The following is a 20,319-nucleotide window of genomic DNA, read 5'->3' as shown; positions in this document are numbered from 1 at the left end:
GAAGCTACTTTGAGATTTGCATTTTTTTTTTTTGGTCAAGAAGGAAGAATGAAAAACCTCTGTTTTCAACATGCTGCAACCTGTGGGGCTAAAAAAAAGTTAGTCAACCCAGAAGTGCCAATAATCGCAGTTCTTCCACTGCCACTGTGGGATAGATCCAAAAGCGAGCCAAAAATATGACATTTTACAACCAAATAAAATGTGACAAGCACCTGCAGCAAAAAAAAAAAAAAAAAAAAAGAGGGAAAAGGGCTCTTGTTCAAAAAAAAAAAAAAAAAAAAAAAAAATCCCCCCAAAATTTTGCAGCTGTACATTGTTAGGCTTGGAGTTTTGTATAACTAGGAATTTGGTGAGAGGTGTAAGTTGCTAGACAACACCTCAACTAATTCAGTCAGTCAAATGAAAAATGAGAGGACTGATTCTTAGGGGCCTATTTTTTTAGGCCCCTAAGATGTGCTGTTCACCTGCAGCTCTCTCTCCCATTGAAGGTGTTTGTAAGTCAGCAAAGATTCTGCTACATTCCAAAAGTCCTCTTTTCTTATTTGGTCTAATAAATGAACACAATTAGTCAGCTACCAACATTTTTTATTTTATTTTATTCTGTTGGCAATATGATGGCTCACTAGATTGTAAGCCATTTAAGGAAACAGCCATGGGAACAGACTTTGTATCTTTGCTAACCTCCCATTTTTCCAGCTTACGGTTATCAACACTGCTTTTGCTTTTTTTCTGTCAACACTGATTCAAACACTTTTAGGTGCTATAGAAACCGGGCCTTGACAAAGTGGTTGTCTTTTCATTTCTTTACACTCTTAAACATTAAACTACAGTTGCCCTGACAGTCTCAGTGTGTTTACATAGTAGTGCTGGTTTCATGAGAAGCACATTATGTTTTGGAAATTCACCATTGCATCAGCCTTGAGAATCTCTGACAAGTATATGTCACAGTTCAAGACTCTGAGAGTCACGGATTTGGGAACTCAAGGTTAAGCCTCTTTAGACAGTACCTACATTTCAGATCTATACGCAGAGTCTTTGAGAGGAGAACATAGAATAACCTTTGACATTCTCTCATCCACGCTGCTACAGTCTCCTTCCCTTCTAGTCTGCTCTGTGTTTGCAGTCGATCTGCAGGTGAAGAGGTCAACCTCACAGGGCCAGACACAAACCCGCTGGGCTTCTCCTTCAGGACACAAAGACCCACCATCCTTACCTATCTTATTCTCTCCTTCAGCCTCAGCCTGTCTCCAGCTGCTTTCTCTTCTCTCCCCTTGGTATTCCCGTTTCCCCATCTCTCTGTTTCCTTTCTCTTCTTTCCCTGACTGCCCTGCTGTCTCTGTCTTAGTTTCAGTTATCGATTTCTGCAAAGGTTGAGTGCAGCAGCTGCCTTACTTTCTCTTCTCTTTATCTTCCATGCTCCCATTCTTTCTCGATTCACTATCTTTAGCATTCTACCACTATTTAACTTCATATCTGTGTTTTTCCTCTCTTTTCTAAAGCTAACCTAAGGAATAAAATACTTTCATTAACGTCTGGTCTTTACACAAACTCCGACTCTGCCCGTCTGAGTTTTGGACAGGGTGAGCTTGTGATTTGTCTTTTAGAATTTCCTTCGGCCTACCCTTTAAAAATCTAATTCAAAAGAAAGTAAGCCCTGGAGTAGTTCTGAAGGGGTAATTTCTGAAATTTTACCGGAAAAGCAAAGAAGTAAAAGACATGTTCAAAACAGACAAAAGAGGTGTTGTGTGGAAGTATTCTTTTGGTAAATGGGCCAAAACTTTTATAGAAAAGGTCAGTACCTTGAGGCAGATTTTAAGATGACATTTTGAAAATGTGCTTCGAGTGCATTAAGTTTTTAATTTTTTTTTAAGAGAAAATGCTTCACAAGTAGATTTATTTATACTCAACAAAAATATAAACGCAACACTTTTGTTTTTGCTCCCATTTGTCATGAGATGGACTCAAAGATCTAAAATTCATTCCAGATACACAATATTACCATTTCTCTCAAACATTGTTCATAAATCTGTCTAAATGTGTGATAGTGAGCACTTTTGCTTTGCTGAGACAATCCATCCCACCTCACAGGTGTGCCACATCAAGATGCTCATCAGACACCATGATTAGTGCACAGGTGTACCTTATACTGCCCACAATAAAAGGCCACTCTGAAATGTGCAGTTTTGTCTCACAGCAAAATGCCACAGATGGCGCAAGCATTGAGGGAGCGTGCAATTGGCATGCTGACAGCAGGAATGTCAACCAGATCTGTTGCTCGGGCATTGAATGTTCATTTCTCCACCATAAGCCGTCTCCAAAGGCGTTTCAGAGAATATGGCAGTACATCCAACCGGCCTCACAACCGCAGACCACGTGTAACCACACCAGCCCAGGACCTCCACATCCAGCAGGTTCACCTCCAAGATCGTCTGAGACCAGCTACTCAGACAGCTGCTGAAACAATTGGTTTGCATAACCAAAGAATTTCTGCACAAACTGTCAGAAACCGTCTCAGGGAAGCTCAACTGCATGCTCGTCGTCCTCATCGGGGTCTTAACCTGACTCCAGATCGTCGCCGTAACAGACTTGAGTGGGCAAATGCTCACATTCGATGGCGTCTGGCACGTTGGAGAGGTGTTCTCTTCACGGATGAATCTCGGTTTACATTGTTCAGGGCAGATGGCAGACAGCGTGTGTGGCGTCGTGTGGGTGAGCGCTTTGCTGATGTCAATGTTGTGGATCGAGTGGCCCATGGTGGTGGTGGGGTTATGGTATGGGCAGGCATCTGTTATGGACGAAGAACACAGGTGCATTTTATTGATGGCATTTTGAATGCACAGAGATACCGTGATGAGATCCTGAGGCCCATTGTTGTGCCATACATCCATGAACATCACCTCATGTTTCAGCAAGATAATGCACGGCCCCATGTTGCAAGGATCTGTACACAATTCTTGGAAGCTGAAAATGTCCCAGTTCTTGCATGGCCAGCATACTCACCGGACATGTCACCCATTGAGCATGTTTGGGATGTGCTTGACCGGCGTATACGACAGCGCGTACCAGTTCCCACTAATATCCAGCAACTTCGCACAGCCATTGAAGAGGAGTGGACCAACATTCCACAGGCCACAATTGACAATCTGATAAACTCTATGCGAAGAAGATGTGTTGCACTGCATGAGGCAAATGGTGGTCACACCAGATACTGACTGGTTCTGAGTCCCCAGACCCTCAATAAAGCAAAAACTGCACATTTCAGGGTGGCCTTTTATTGTGGACAGTCTAAGGTACACCTATGCACTAATCATGGTGTCTGATGAGCATCTTGATGTGGCACACCTGTGAGGTGGGATGGATTGTCTCAGCAAAGCAAAAGTGCTCACTATCACACATTTAGACAGATTTATGAACAATGTTTGAGAGAAATGGTAATATTGTGTATCTGGAATGAATTTTAGATCTTTGAGTCCATCTCATGACAAATGGGAGCAAAAACAAAAGTGTTGCGTTTATATTTTTGTTGAGTGTAGTTATCTTTTGTGATCTGTGTAAAACTACTCAACAATGTGTCATAATAATAATAATGCATGTAAAAGACAAAACATGTGACTGAGGCATGATCATGAATTTGAAGTGCTATGAGTCGGCCTATAATAGTCCTATATTTGATAGCTTAACACTTTGTGTCTTTGTCTTATAATTATAGCCATAGTTCAAATCTCTCCCTCTGGATTTCCGAGGGTCTTCCTACATGCATCTGCATATTAATGAGGAGAACAGACACTGCTGAAAGTGCTTAAAGATACAGAGGTCATATTAATGCCACTGATATGTCATGTACAGACAAGAAAGTTCCTCTTGAATATGTATTAGAGCATTGATGGACAGAGTGAATGGAACAAGTAATGGGTTTGTTTGATTATATATTGAGTATGGTGATGAGATTTAAAATTCAGACACCAAAGAACATCTTGCTGTGAAGGTTTCACTGCCTATTATTTTTGTAATGTAAACCTCAGAAACTCAGCTCATATGTTGCCAGCAGGTTGGACATGTAGCATTTATTACATTTGATTGAACCTTTATTAAACATGGTAATGATCACATCATCACACACATCATAATAAACTACAAATAATTACATGAGTAAGAAACACTACAAACAATAAAGAAAGAGCACACAGTATTTCAAATGTGCAAATAGATTAGCAAAGAAAGTGTTTTTTGTTATTTGAGATAGGTTTCATTTAGTGTGTAGAGTTAATGGCTTCAAAAAGTCATTCTGGAGAATGTTTCATGTTCTAACCATGACGAGAGGCTGAAAAAACTGTCCGAGTAAAAAAGTGTAATGAAACAACTTTTCTTGGGATCTTGCACTGGGTGCTGCAAGTCTCCTTGCTTGCTTTGTCGAGCTATTATTCTAAAGGTTATGACCATACACTATGACCAAAATATTAAAACTGGTTTTATTTTTTGTAACACATTGCGATTTTTTCCCTCATAGTGCAGCATCATAATGCAACAGTGTACAAAGTGTTGCTCACCTGGCAATCATTCTTTAATAACCTGTCCATGAAGTCCTGGGAACATGATGACCACATTAGTAATGAGGATGTGGCTGACAGGTGAGGTCTGAACCTGGTTTCTGGATCTCATTACTGAGTCTTAACGAGGTTCTGTGTTCCATAACTAGGAAACTTTCTGGTCCTCTGTCCTGTCTCGCTATTTGATTGCCGTGTTGGGATGGGGGCTGGTACTGCTGCTTTAGTCTGGTTTGACAACAGGGATGCACACAGTCGGAGAGATCTGTGGAGCTCTCAGTGGAAGAAGTTCCACAGGAGTTTACATGAACACACATGCTGTACTGGATTCTAGTTATGGGATTATATGAGGAGGTGTGAGGAAGGGGTTGAAAAGTTGTAAAACTTTAAGTCTGAATGTGTGTGTATCCCCTTTCTGTCCACACTTGTAGTAGCAACATTTGCTAACACACGCACACCAGCAAAGTCCCCAGTCTTCTACCGTCATCGGTGAAACGATATCTGTTGGTTACAGCAGACCGTCCATCACGAACACAGTGCTAATGTCCAAGTGCGGTGCGGGGGACAGCGTGATCAGCGTTGCTGACTGGTGTGAAAGTGATCCAAAATATTTCCGGTATCCGGTATTCCAGAGTCCGGTATCAGTCCACACAGTCACGTCTCCGTGAAACACAGAACACAGGATGAATGAAAGTCTCTCCCCATCAGTTTGTAACACAGTGAGCGTATGTTGGAGAGAAAGATGTCTGGTAGAGCGGTGCGTAGTCCACGCTGGCAGAGACGCACGAGCCCTTCGGCCCTCTGTCTGCTTCTACATCGTCATTTTACAGCACCGACAAAGGTGGGGGCACCTTTGACCAACATATCCAATAATTCCACGGATTCCGCCAGTAAAGTGGCAAATAAGTCCGATAGAGTTGTAGCCCTTATGTTCATGAGCTCTGGGTATCTTGACATAAAACTAAGACACAAAAACAGACAAAATGTGCATCAAAACACCGGGGCGACCGTCTGTGGCGCCATCTTGATGTTGGAGTCTGTTTGAAGTGAGCATTCATTCATTCTGCAACTCATCAACCAACCATTGGTTATTTTTACATGTGAGGGATTTAAATAATGCAAAACACTTTCATTAATGCACAGTTAGAAGTCATCAGGTATAAATAGTTGATTAATTGTGTCCTTTGATTAAAGTTGTATTAGTACTCATCAGGTTGTATTCATTTTGAAATCACTTCGGCAGGTATGAAGCACATTAAGGTTTTTAAGTGTGTGCTTATAATGAGGGCCGGCATGATTGAACTGAATTCTCCTGTATCGCTTGTAGAGGAGAGCAACTGATGAATACATTTCAATCATTTTTAGACAGGCCTTCATTGTTTGTGCAGCTGTCAGTCATCAGGCTCAGTGTAGGCAGCTGGAGAGGAGGTCTCGTCCATGATTGAAAAAAAAAAAAAAAAAGGTTTAGAATGGCCCATGTATCTGAATTTCAAAGCTGGGAAGTCCCAGTTGGTTGGCAGGATGTAGACGCCTGTCAGTAGCCATCAATCTGAGTTTTTTTAAGTTTTTAGTCAAACAAGTCAATCTCCATGAAGAGATTTGTTCTCTTTAACAAGGGGCATGTTGGGCAGCTTCAGTATGAGAATATGCTGCAGGCAGGTCTCAGTACATGAAAGTTCTTTGATGGCTTTTCTAACTGTGTGTCCAATTTAAAATATCAGCAGACAGGTGGCTGGTTTTACCTTGACACTTGTGTTTTATTAAATGCTTCTCCGATCCTTCATTATTCTTTCAAAGCCACTTCTCACTATTTAACCTTAAAATCAGCCGAGTAGCCTTAATACTCTGCCCATTACGCAGACACAGCTAAGCATTATCTAAAACAGAAAAAAATACAATGTTAGAAGGGCTTATACTTTTGATTTCCTATTTGCATTATTTGTGAATTTTCCTCGTCGCTCCTTTAGTGTTTCTTTTTTTCTACTTTTTAGTTCTTGTCCACGTGTCCATGTGTTTCTTGTCTTACTTCCTCCCTTTGGCTGTTTTACCTCTATTGTGACTGTCCTCAACAGTCTCACACGTGCCGTGTTTGTCACACCTGTGGACGATCACTCCTCACACATGTAATGTCCGTGTGCTTTCTCTTCCTTGTCAGTCTGTCATGTCAACTGTCTCTTGTCTGTCATGTCAACTGTCTCTTGTGTAAGGTGTTTGTACGTACTTTATTTCATGGATTCATTCTTTTTGTGGACATACTGTATCTTTTAATTGTGTTTGTGAAGCTGTGATACATATACGAGTCAAGGTGATAAATTAATCCAGAAGTTAATAGTAAAGAATTTGTGGGCTGTACTTTCTAGCAGAATGTAAGCAACACTGTTTCGATGAATACTTTGCCAGTGACTGTAAGGTCCTGGTCAGCGTTTGTCAGTTACTGTGAGATCTTGGTTAAGCGTGTGTGAGAAATAGTCTGCGATGTATATGATGTTGTTTGACCAAGGCGAAATAAATCCAAGATGATCCACATGTTTCACAATGTTCTCCTTGTTCATTTAATACAGACACAGAAACCTCCACCATAACACACTGTTTTTATGTTGTGAGTTTTGGACTCCGGAACAAGTGAACTTTGTTTTTCCTTTCAGACCTTTTTTTTTTTTTATTCCTGCCATTGGCTCATTTTCCTTTGTTTAAATATTCACAACAGGGACTAATACACACTGAAGTCATTCTCTAGTCATTGCATTCAGAGCATCTCCATCCGATGTCTTACTCCTCCTCCGCAGTGCTTTTTAAGTGACGAAAATAGACACTAATTTATTCTGGTGTAATCATGCTTTGACCTGGCTAATGGAGGCAGTATTCCCCAGGGCGAGATGTAATCAGGTAGACAGTTAATAAAACGAACAAGACGGCTTTACTGATCTTACTAATGTCCCTGACCTTCCTCGAGGGACGTGCATGTGCACTTTTGCACATATACATCACATGTATAGGCATGACCTAACAAATTGGCTGATACATTCCAACAGGGACATAACAAGTCGAGAGCACGTTGCAAACATTATACCGCCAATTAATTCATGTGAAGCTGCTAAATGGTTGCTTTCAATAATGAGGGATAAAAGGAAGCCGCGAAAAAAACCTTCAGACAAGCTGACACTCTTATTTCAGAGTTCAGAGGCTTCGTTTAGATCTCTGTGTTAAGTTCAAGGGGAGGGTCTTTATCATGACTGCTCCCCATCAAACACTATAATGACTGACAGCGCAAACGTGGGTGTCATTTAGTACTGTTCTATATTCACATGAATTTTAACAATAATTAGCCACTTTCACAGTATTTTCCCACATCCTTACAACATCATTTGTTCATTTCATTTTTTTTTTTAACTTTTCAGCATGCATTAATAGCTCAGTGCTAGCTTTTCCAAAATATGTCTTTCATCCATAACTTTCATTATTCATACATTGCATTGGAAGTAAAGCTGCAGCAGGAGCTGAGAAAGCTGCATGCTGGAAAAGAGGCAGCTTTAATGTTGGCACACCATACTGAAGCCACAGTAGCATCTTACTGAAGAAAAAGTGATGGGTAAAAAACAGACACAGCTGTGCCTTTGTTCTAGCTTCATTTCCTTCTTTTCTTCATGATTTGATCATATTCTTTAAACAATGCAATGCAGCACAGCATTTTTTCTTTTCTGCTACCTCCCTCTGCAGCCCATTTAACACACTGAAACATGATTTCTCCCTTTGGCTGAAATCTTTTTTTGTTTTTTTGCAAATAGCCAAACATACACTTGTAGGAATATGCCAAAAGATTTAAATTTGCAAAAATCCCAAATTCTATTTCCAACTGATCTGGAGCTGAGGGGAGACTTTGGGGGGCCTTGGGAGTGAAAATGTTGCCATGATAATCTGCTCTGCCAGCCTCCTCTTCTCTGACACACTTCAAAAACTGAAACCTCACCCAACAGATCCACAGCTAACCACTGAGGGAGATAGAAAGAGAGAGCAGTATTTCCAATCTCCGTCCTTTATTATCCATCACCACCCTCTAACGGCAATCTGTGCAGCTAAACTATCGCTCACAGGAAGGAAAAAAATTGGGAGTCTTCAAACTGACTGGGATAAGTAAGATGATGTAAAAATAAACTCAATCCTTCCTTCCGAAAGGCTTCAAGTAGATTATATGGTTCAGAGAACATGCTTTTATGCACAGATACCCTATTACATTTAATGATCAGTGAGATTTGTAAAACTCAAATTCAGCACTTATAAATCATGTGGATGGCAGTGACACTGACATTTGGAATTTAAGCAGCTAGTCTTAAAAACTAGCTAAAAGCATCATTAAGGCAGCAGCTAATGTTTCTACTTTTTTTTTAAATTATCACATTACAAGGACAACAAACCCTGAATGCCTTCCAGGAATACACCTGGCACTTAACAGTGTTTATGCACTCATTTATTACTAATGCATGCATGGTGAATGTGTCAATGGTTTCTTTAATATCGGGCACACATGAGAAACAATTAAATGATAGAGTAATATTAATGTTATCACTAATGTCAATGACCTTACACAACAGACATCATTTTGTACAAGAACAAAAGACTGAAAAGGCCATTCGTTGTTCTACTCTAAGAGACCATGTCAGGATGTGCACTGCACAGATCTATTCAAACTGATCTATTGGGGGTGGAAATGTTTGCCAAAATAGAAAATAATCTTTTAAACATCATGAATAGCGATGACAACTCTCATGTATTTCTTAATATTGAATGCGTAGTGATCCACAGTTGGCGTCGGCAACAGTCGTGCTGCTCTGCGCGATCCTGTTATCATTGTGGAAGCATTGTGGAGCTGGGATAGCCCAGAGGATGTAATGGGCTTCTTACAGGCTTCGAAAGTTACTGTCAATGGCAGATGATACACAGATATGAACACCACAGGATGGCTCAAGGCATAGACAAGTAACCTTAGATAGCAAGCAGAGTCACTGCGAGTTCACAGGGACTTTTATATCAGGCATGCATTCTGCTATGGAAGAGCACACACGGCAACATGCCAGCTGTGTCTCTTTGGGTTGCTTAAATCTTTGTTCAAAAAACAAAGTTGTCCCTTTCTAAAGGCTTATCCATCTTTTGATTGATTTATGTTTATTTTTTATTTCAGAGGGAATGAGTAAAATAATGATTTTTTTTTTTTTTTTTTACAAAATAATAAGATTTAAACATTTAGAGTTAATACTAATTATCATTCATCGTACAACTTTGTAGGACAACTTCGCCCAAATTTGGAGGACGACTTTGCTTTCTGTGACTTTGTGTCTAACTATAATTTGTCAGACTGCTAATAAGTAGCCAAAAGCTCCTGTAAGGAGTTTTTAACTGGTTATAAAAAAAGGCTGAAATCAATATTGATACATCTTCAGAAGTTACAAAAGCACCATTTGTGGCAAAAAAAATTTTATATGGCAATTCTTAAAGCCGGAAACTGCCATCTTGAAGTAGATCCTAGAAAAAGTAACAACACGCTGTAGAAACAGTCTTGGTTTACACCTTCAGCAGCATCAATTCACAATGACTGATGTATTTGACTGTTTAAAGAATTACATTTTGCTTAAGAAAACACAACTTAAACATGAGCAGGACAATACCACTGAAGATATAAGGGTAGCACTTTGTCCACAAGGGGCACCAATGAAAGCATTGGAAACTTAAAACTAAGCCAAAGGGAATTCAAATTTAGAATAGAGGTTTAGATGTATCCTGTTCGTCTGAGTCCAACTCAGGACCACACTAGCCAACATCACGTCCTTTGAAGAAATGTCACTCTGCTTACGTCTCATCTACATTTGCATGCACGGAGGTGTGTCCCTCTCCTGCTGTGAGTCTAATCTTAGTTTACAGCCCACTGCATGGCATGAGTCTTGCAGTGCAACCTGAAAATGGATTATGATAATTCCATAACTGCCATGAAAGCAGCAGTAAGAAGGAGTTGTGCAGAAACATAATTTGTCTCTCTTTAACCTCCTGCAGAGGAGCACAGCAGAAATCAGTGGAAAGATCCACTAAACACAGACTTCTGAACAACTTTTCATGTTCCTCTTCCTTCCTTGTTTTCCTTTTTTTTTTTGTATTTTATTTAACATTTCCATCCTTTTCCTGCATTTTTTAGAATCTTTGTTCATTTCAGTCATTCTACTTCTCCCACCATTAAAACCAAACACATGCAGCAAGAGCAAAAAGTTGAATAAGATCTAGTCCTGTTGTGGCACGTTTTGTGAGTGCGTAATGTTGATAACTAAGACAATAAAAATTCATGGCTTTACAAGGCACAATAGATGGAGAGCAATACGGCATCTCAGAGTCTCGGGCGGCAATGATTCTCAGTGTTGTTTAGCGGTTGCTATTTTCCACTACACAAGGCACAAAACACAGCTGAAGGTCCTTATTCAATGACAATACAAACTCTCATCACAGACATGAAAGGTTGTCTGTGCCCAGCAAAGCAATATAAGGGACAATGAAGTATAGACAAACATGTTTCTGAAGAGAAGCAGAATATGAGAAATAAATGAACCTATTGTCCACTTCTTTATTTCAATCAAAGTACAAAAATCCAAACTGTAGCTTATTATTTGCACACTCAACCAAAGTTAGGTTGAGTGTCGATCTTCTTTTCCACTTTAAAGCCAGAGAGAAAATGAGGGCATATTCCAAACAATAGTTGCAGGCGGATTTGTTCCTGAAAACAAGTTTGTAGCTGACATAATTTACACAATTATTCAGGAACTTAAGAGATGAGGACATTAAGTCTTTTAAATGTAGGTGCAATAAACCGTTTTGCCTGCATGGATGACACCCCTTGAATTGCTCTTTTTTTTTTCTTCTTCTTCTATTTGCCTGTTGAACACATTGATGGTCATGACTTCAGCTCCTCTGTGGTCTGACCCGGGGTCGATCCTCTGGAGAAGTCATTTGGACTTCAGGCGCTTAGCAGTCTCATTCGACTCACAATTTATGAACTGAACTGCTGTTCCTGGGTTGACACGTACCTATGTGAGCAAAGGAGCGCTCACAAATAACATCAAGTCTTTTTTCCTGTAATTGGATTGGATTAGTCTGGGCTGAGAAGCGGCCCCAAACACTGCTGAGCCACAGACACAATTTACATGATTTAAAACCACAGGGGTTTGAAACAAGTAGGTTTGAATAAAGGAATGACAAAAGGGAGGGATTTAGTTAGGATGAGTTTATTTAATAAGAAAGAGACAGCTTGAACCTCAACGTTATGTTCAGTGAGATTTGTACGCGTTTATTTATACTCTGGTGAAAATGTGTCGAATACTTTGAAGCAGGAAGTTTTGGTTAGTGAGCCTCTCGAGAGGATTTGTTTTAGAAAAAGGAAGATGCCTTGAGAGTATGTTTCATAAAAATATTTGCAGATTAAAGGTGGAATACTAGTTTTAGAAAATGGCAGATAGAGTTCTTGATTTAAAAAAACCAACAGATACACAGAGAACACCCGTTTAAGAAAAAGGTGGAAACGCAGATAACACCTGTATCAGAGGAAGGCTTGGAAACCACAGATACATGGAGAGTACTAGATCATTACAGTAGGTTTGATAATATTAGCCTCATCATTACATGTTTCTTCAATGGAAAATACATGCTTCTGAGTACTCATTTCTTCCATATATTAGTACTTATGTTTTCTTGGCAGAATTGTAAATGAGGGTTACCCTCAATGATCTCTCTGAGGCCTTAAATACAGTAAAGTTTGATGTTGATGATGATGATGATGAAAAGACCTGAGCTGTCCTTCAGATCGAGACTAGAGTGTTCAAGAGCAGCTAAAGTGAAGGACATAAGGAGATACAAAGCATCTGATCCGCCTGTCTCAGTTGGTCTTTGAGGCTATTTCTATATGACAGGGTTCTTTGGCTGATCTTCTGAAATGACCGTTATACCAACCAGAAATGAGCCTGAATCCAAATATGAATTCGGAGCAGTAGAGATAATGAGACGGATATAGACATTTTTGATATCCGAATATGCTCGTTATTATCCAGAATTGGTGCAGTATATACCGTCTATGGCTTCCTCTGCCCGTCCCTTTGCATTCATTGAGTCAGACTTCATTTCAGTCAAACCTTCACAGAGTATAAAGCTTAGAATCTGTCGTCTCAGCAGAATATTCTCTATTGAAAAAGCTACAGTCAAAAGTCTTTTCATTTAGTCCAAATTGCTAAAGTTATTAGATACTCTGGACCGCGTCTCTCTACTTGCAGGCAACGGGCTGCACACTAGCACTATAACCGTCTCGTATTAATAGATTGGCATTAAAAGCCTTGTGTCTCCCAGGAAGACCCTTTTGACCCCCCGTAAACTATACAGTTTATTTTAGTAGTATTAGGCTGTGAACCTTTTGTTTTTTAATGTACCACTATCAGAAATCTGATCCCATGTACATTTTTCAAGTATAATATATTTTCAACACACCAAAGCTATGTGTTTGTTCACCACCTTATTTGCTCTATGAAGGTTTATTATCTGATGGGCCCACTGCCCAACAGAACTGTAGTATTGCTTAATATGTAAATTATGTAATCTGAAATTTATCCAGATTATTATTATTACTTATACTTAAAGAAGTATTTTCTATGCTAAGTACGATAAATTATACGACTGAGAAATCCATGATCTATGCCACTTATGAATCCTGCACCTGAAAAAAAAAAGCCCTTCCCTCTCAATACCCAGATGATTAAACTCCTTTAAACTGAAGTCATTCCATGTCTTTTAAAGCGTTTTTGCTGTGGCTGTAAGGAGTAGAGACTGCAATATAAAGAAATTGCCTGGGATGGCCTTTCATGGGTCAGGGTTATAAATCAAAAAGGACTACGCAAGTGTGGGCTCAGTTCCTTTCTCCCACTCGTACTTTTTTCCTCACATATAAAAAGCCCCCTTACTCACTAATAAATACAGCAGCCTTTCAGTTCTCCTGTTCCTTCTCTTCTCTCGGTGCCTGTTTGTTGCATTCTGACAAAAGCTGCTCTCGACGAGCCGAGCCTGCCCTCTCGTAACATCCATCTTATTCACTAACATCGCGATTCATCACGCTGTGGTTCACTGGACCTCCCTCTCTCCCCCCTGCTGCACATTGATTCCCCGCTCTCATCTTCACCTCCACCCTTCATGCTACCTTTCTATCACAACTCTATTTTCCCCTCCTCTCCCCTCCTCATTTCCAGACTCTCTGTGCGACCCTCCTTCGATCCCACCCATTCACACTCTTTTTCCCTCTTTCTTACTCCCCTGTTGACCCCTCTCCCTCCCTCGTTCCCCTCTCTATTCGAGTGTTTATCTCCAGCCTGCGCTCCAGTCATTCAGACATCCAGGAGGTGAGACAGAAGACTCTCTCGCCTTCGTCGAGTCAGTGACCCTTGTCATGGGAATAAACTACCCACTGCTGCATGCCTACACAGCTAGGAAATTAAAGAATTGTGGGGGTGAGAAGGTTCTCTGTGTGTGTGTGTGTGTGTGTGTGTGTGTGTGTGTGTTGCGGTATAAATTTAACAGTCTTGAGAGATGGTTGTAGGTGTCCAGCTATTACTCCTTCTTATTAACGAATATTCATTAGTTAATACCAAAGCATCCATCCAATTCTCAGATATGATAGACTATATCAGGCAGATGACAATACTTTCATTTGTTAACGAACAAGAAATGTCAGATGTTGAGCATAGTGGAATTTGTACACACAGTATGAGCACAATAACACACAAACAACTGGAGATGAGTAATAAGAGGATCACTTTGTAGAAACAACTGGATAAGGAAAACACTGCAAATATTCATGAACACAACTCCACAAAGAAGTATCATTGGCACACAATTACCCTCAGACACTGATACTTACTGACAATGACATAAACAGCCTGATATGAAAAGACTGCCGCACACAGATATCACAAATGAGTAACAGAATCAGACGTATGTAAACATACAGAAACACAATTAAAAAGTCAAACACACACCCATGAATACAGAAAGGTGCAAGCTGATGGAGTACGGCTGTCAAAAGATCATCATGTGAAACGACTTGTTTTGCTGAGGACCCTCTCTTGAAAACTCTTGACATGTTCTCGCAAATTTCAAAACACCTCAGGTCTTGATATTTTCCAGAATTTCTTTAAACATATGTCCGTTGCGGCAAGAGATTATAAAACTCATCTGTTGGGGTCAAAAGTGGTGGGACCTAAGGTTGGAGCACGCAGGAAGACAGCGAGTCAGCACAACAAACAATCGTAGAAAACAAAATAGGCTCCTGAGGTAAGCAGTAAAGGGAAGCTTTAAAACACTGAGAATTTACTCAACATGGAAGTCACCGCCTTGCTCATTCACTCGCGCTCATTTGTAGCAGAGCGGCGGAGAGCTTCGGGCAACAGACCAGCGTGTAAACTCACAGCTGCAGCAGAGAGAGAATGGAGGAGAGAGCAACTTGCTGGCCTTGATCACATGATTCTTAAATTGATACTCTTATTTAACGACATTAATCTGTAGCTGTGCATATACAGGAACTTTGCAGAGAGCAAAGTGACAGGTACTCAAGCACTGTTTTTGGTCAATGAGTGAAGACACGTGCACAAAACATTACTAGATTATGTAACAAAGTTAAAATACATGTTTTTAAAATCCATGATGGCTACAGTTGGATCATTTCCCAAAACAGTCACATACAGACAAACTAATCTACTTGTTTTGTATGGTGTAAACTTCTCAAAGTTTGTCTCTATAACTTTCAACTGATTGGATACAAAACCCCTGAAGGTCAAGTCGGATAATGAGCTCTCCTCCCTGTGTTGCTTCATTAGCACCACTGAGTGATATTTCCTTCATTTTTTTTTCTAGTGTTGTTCGATTTGGTCTAATCTGTCTGTGCCCCAATATCCCGCTGTAATCCTAACGCTGCGTCTAAACCGCCTCGAGTAAACGCTGCGAACACACTCACACACGATAAAACTATGCATTACTGAAGCGTTCACTCTGCATGAATACTAAAGATACTGCAAACACTTCACGGGGCATAATCCAGATTAAGATGTGAGAGGAACAGAACATTAGTATGCATGTTGATGTGCGCGGATGCATGTCTTCTTAATGGATCTGGATGTTTCTGCTTGTACGATCAATCACTGAAATGGTCATGTTTGAAACCAGTTTGTGATCATATGCCTCTGCTGGTTGTGCAGCTGTTGTCCCAGGCAGGAAGGACAAATGAAACCAACTCTTCAGCTCGTCACAAACCAGAAGACAACATCATAATTTACACTGCAAGCAAGCTGTTTCTATTCTTGTTGTTTTTTGACTGTTCTCTTTATGCCAGGCTGCAGCCATATGCTGTATTGTGGATGTGGTTGTGCTGGAGCAAGGACAGCTCGTGAAACCCATTAATGGGGATATGTATTGGTTTGCTGTGTTATTCAAAGCTGTCTGGGACATTAATACCGACATATCTTTCAAAGTCAAAGCGAGCTGAAGAAAACAAACTAATCTGCTCCTTCCCCGCTCTCTTCTCCTTCTTTTACTTATTTTCTTCTCTCTCTGTCACTCCACATCAATCTTGGTCTTAGACGCCCCCTTTTCTCCGCTTCTTTTCTCTTCTCATTGCTTTTCCACGTTGAGATGTTACTCTGTCCATTTTCCTCCTTACCATTATCGTCCTATTTATTTTCCCCCTTCTCTCCTCCTCTCTTGCATTCACCATAAAGTGTGCATTTACTGAGTGTCATGTTGAATATTAAATATGACAGATACACCAAGCTCTAAAAATGTTTAGATTCCAACCTGATTTGAGTAATGCAGCAGAATGTGACAGCGTTTGCGACATAAATTAAATTAACACACCAATTATTAAAACAGAGAGACAGCTACAATATGTGACTACATGACAGTGAACTGTGAATATAAGAAATAAAGACGACAGCTCAAAGAAGAAGCCATATTAAATGTTCTTTACTACATGATTCAGTTTGGTTGTAACTGTATGAAGGCTATAACCTGACGTGTAAAGTGTACAGTCGGTGTATCAGTTCAGTATCTGACTCAGTGATCACATTTCTTTGATTGGTTGGAAACTCCAATTGCATTGATGTGTTCATTTGCACGTGTGTGTTTGTTGTGCCTTTAGCAGCGATGCAAAGTAAATGAGATAAAGAACAAGATTGAATACATGTGAAATGGAGAAAAAAAGTTGATGAAATATAAAGAAACAGAAATAGAAAAGCAGCAGAGAAAAAAGAGAAATAAAAAAAACAGAAAAATAAAAAATAAAGATAATGAATGGCTTGTGTAACTTACACATAATGGGCAGGTATGCCTGGCATTTACTCTCTTACCCTTTCTAGAAAGCTTCTTATTTTTTGAGATTTTTCTCCTTTTTTTATATCTGTTGTTCGGTGCTGTTTATACCCACAAACTAGTATATGAAGTGAAAAACATCCTCCCTGACCGGCCTTTATTTCAGTCACTGAGGACCATTTATAAAGTTTTATGTCCCATTTGGAAATGCAATGTAACACAATGGCAGTAAACAAACCATTATCAAATAGTGAAGCATGCCATGAGCTCAGTGATCATGTTTGTGTACTCATAATGGACTCCTTTTTGTCTCTTTAGTTTGACTGATGACTTATTTTGGATAAAAAGCAAAAGGAAGGAATCTACTTGCGCGATGGAGGCTCGTCATCAAAGCCTGTAATCACGTGTGATGTGCAGCATGTTGCAGCTAAATCACATTTTTTTTAACATGCTTTATGTTTTAACACTCCAACTACCAAGGCAGTCTTTTTGACTGTTTTCAACATTTGAAACGTCATAACTTGGTTTTAAAAAAACCTATGCACCAATAGGACCCTGACTTTTCCTAAATGTGTGTATATTTCATTATAACATGTTTTATCATTAAAAATTCAAAACACAAATGACTGTTGACATGCTGGTGATACACTGCATCAGGCAGTGACAGCTCACTGTGTGTGTGTGTGTGTGTGTGTGTGTGTGTGTGTGCGTGTGTATACACTAGTACTGAGTGAGAGCATACATTGACATTGACGTCGCTCTGTTTTTGTATTCTCTCTAACAAAACACCACGAAAATAGTTCCCACATTCACAGAAACCTGTTGCTTTCCGATGACTATAACCTCACGCACCCACACTTTTTTTCTCTTCCTCCACTCTCTGGTAAAGGCTGTAAAAGGATCCAGGCCAACTCTGTCTGCTAATTTGCTGCGCTATAAGAAGCCTAACTTTACACATGGGGCATCAAATGCCTCGCATGCAACTGAGTGAACCACCTCCACTTCCCCTGAGCCTGCCCGCAAGGTGGCCAAAAGTGCCCTGCAAACTTGAGGGGAGGCAGATTCTTAGCAAAGCAGGGAAAACTAAAGAGCATAATTTAGTGTTAATTAGCATCTTGTCTACAGGGAAAGCAAAAGGAAGAGAAAAGAAAGAGGCAGACACTGGGGTGATTAGAAGAGAGCGAGAGGGAGAGGGAGACAGAGAGGGAGAGGGAGAGAGAGAGAGAGAGAGAGAGAGAGAGAGAGAGAGAGAGCGAGAGAGAGAGAGAGAGAGAGAGACTGCTGTCTTGCCTGAAGACCCCGGTGATAGTTCTTCTCTCTCTTGTATTGTGATATATTAGCTCTTGTTCCCCCCACCCTGTTTCTAGGCTTGAACGTGATCACAAGTTAAAACACTGTAACCAGGACATTTGTCCGGTAATGAAAGACATGGCACAGTAGAGCAGAGTGTGCGCACAATCAGTTTATAAGAAATGGATAATACATAGTGGATACACAGTGGCACTAAATACAATACAACACTGTTTTTCAGCCTATATGACAAGATCCAAAATCATTGTTGTTATCTGCAGCTAAAAAGCAAAAGAAAACATGAACGTCAAGATTTTAAAGTGTCTAACATACTTTGTTTTGTGTTTTCTTTGGTGGGAATGGTCTGCTGGTGGAAACGCGGTTTTTAAAAAGAATTTCCCCAAAGAGAAAATAAAGTCTAAAAATTGTGAGTTATCATATCTTTTTAGATACATAAGTAATTTTCTTTTCTATCATATATATATGGATTCTGACAGCATTTCAGCCAGATACCTACATTTCAGAGCAGCGCTCCATTATTGATACCTGTTATATCTGCAGAGACAGGAGAGCATAAGACTGAAAGCAAGAAAGAGGAAACAAAAATGGAATCTGCTGCTGCTGCTGCATTGTAAAGGTTAATCATTCAAATAGAAATCCATAAAGAAAAAGACAAAACAAACCAGCAGTTTAACTGCACTGCAACATAAAGTCAGTGGGGTTTAATCCAAGTGCTGTGCTCTATTTATTTCTTTGTAAAAGAGTGTGATTCAGAGTGTATTTAGTTCTAAGTTGGCTCGCTTATTTGTCATTATGACTGCCTTCTTAAAGCACTGATTTGGAACCACTTAATCCTCGTATTAGAAGTATTTGAGGGTTGTTATGGGTAATTCAAAGCATAGCGGACGTTAAATACCCACAGTTTTTACATATTGTGATCACTGGAGAGTCTTGGTGTGACACCTCTTTTTAATACCGTGCTGCCGTCACCACCACCTTTCCTTGGCTCTATGGCTGTTAGAGCGCATGTTTTTTTTTTTTTAAACATTTATTTACATAGGAAGCAGACACATAACAAGAAGAACAATTGTACAGAATAGGGTGATTGCTGAAGTCTTAAACTGTGTGTGGAAGGAGATAGGGCAGAGAACAGAGCTTGATGTCAGTGATGTTTGGTAAAACTGATGGTGCAGAATGTCAGAGAGTTAAAAAAAAATGTGGGAAAGAAAAAGGAATGCGCTAGGGATGTAAGTGTGGAGGAATATGGGAGAAAGGATAACTAGAAGCTGGATGACAAAATATTTTATTTTTAGACACAAGGGGCAGGAAGGTAAGATGGTGTGTGAGTGTTGTTTCATCTGTCTGAATCAAACTCACCCATTATTTAAATATTTTGTGTGCGTGTCTGCAGGATGTGTTTAAGTGGACGAGAGGCAATACACGTTTCTAAAAGGACAGAATATGAAAAAGAGGAGAGGAAGGGGTTAAACTATTAGAACAATTATGGCCCCAGTTGTTAATTAGCATTGTCACTGGTGGCAGAAAATGATTCCTATTTAACGCTCTGTTTATCTCTCAAATGCCATCACTAGTGTAATAGATGAGATTGGTATTGTAAAAGTAGGGGACATGGAAGAGAGGAAGTGTGTGCGTTTCTTGTGTGTGTGTGTGTCTGTTGTGCGTAGAAAAAGTGCTGTTGACAGAATAATTTGATGAAGGATGACAGCTAATTTATGAAGCATATTTTGGAGTAAATGATTTTTCCCGTTTCTACTTTCTCAGTCATTCTACACTGGTAATTGGATTTCCCTAACTTGCAGTGAAGTGGGAGTAAAGTTACTAAAGTTACTAGTTACTAAAGGGCTAATTGACTGTGTGTGTGTGTGTGTGTGTGTGTGTGTGTGTGTGTGTGTGTGTGTGTGTGTGTGTCTGTTTGTTTCTTCCTCACTCTAGTTTGTTAGTCCACCTCCATATTAGACTCAACACAAAGCAACATTTTAACTATGTTTAAAGTAAAATACAGCCTTCTCTGTTCCTAATCCAAATAAAACCAGTAAAACCTGACCACAGCACTAATCAAACAGATCTAATCAAGGGCTAATCTAACACAACTCCA

At 39.9% G+C, this 20,319-nt stretch overlaps 1 protein-coding gene across 2 annotated transcripts in view; it reads right to left on the bottom strand.

The window, feature by feature from the left end:
• LOC306835012 (contactin-associated protein-like 2) overlaps positions 1 to 20,319 on the bottom strand; it is a 214,968-nt gene that overhangs the window by 44,199 nt on the left and 150,450 nt on the right. The window lies entirely within an intron of this gene.

Source organism: Symphodus melops (genome assembly GCF_947650265.1).
Source record: "Symphodus melops genome assembly, chromosome: 14".
In the NCBI taxonomy this organism is placed as follows: Eukaryota; Metazoa; Chordata; class Actinopteri; order Labriformes; family Labridae; genus Symphodus; species Symphodus melops.
This window is presented reverse-complemented; position numbering and strand designations above follow the sequence as displayed.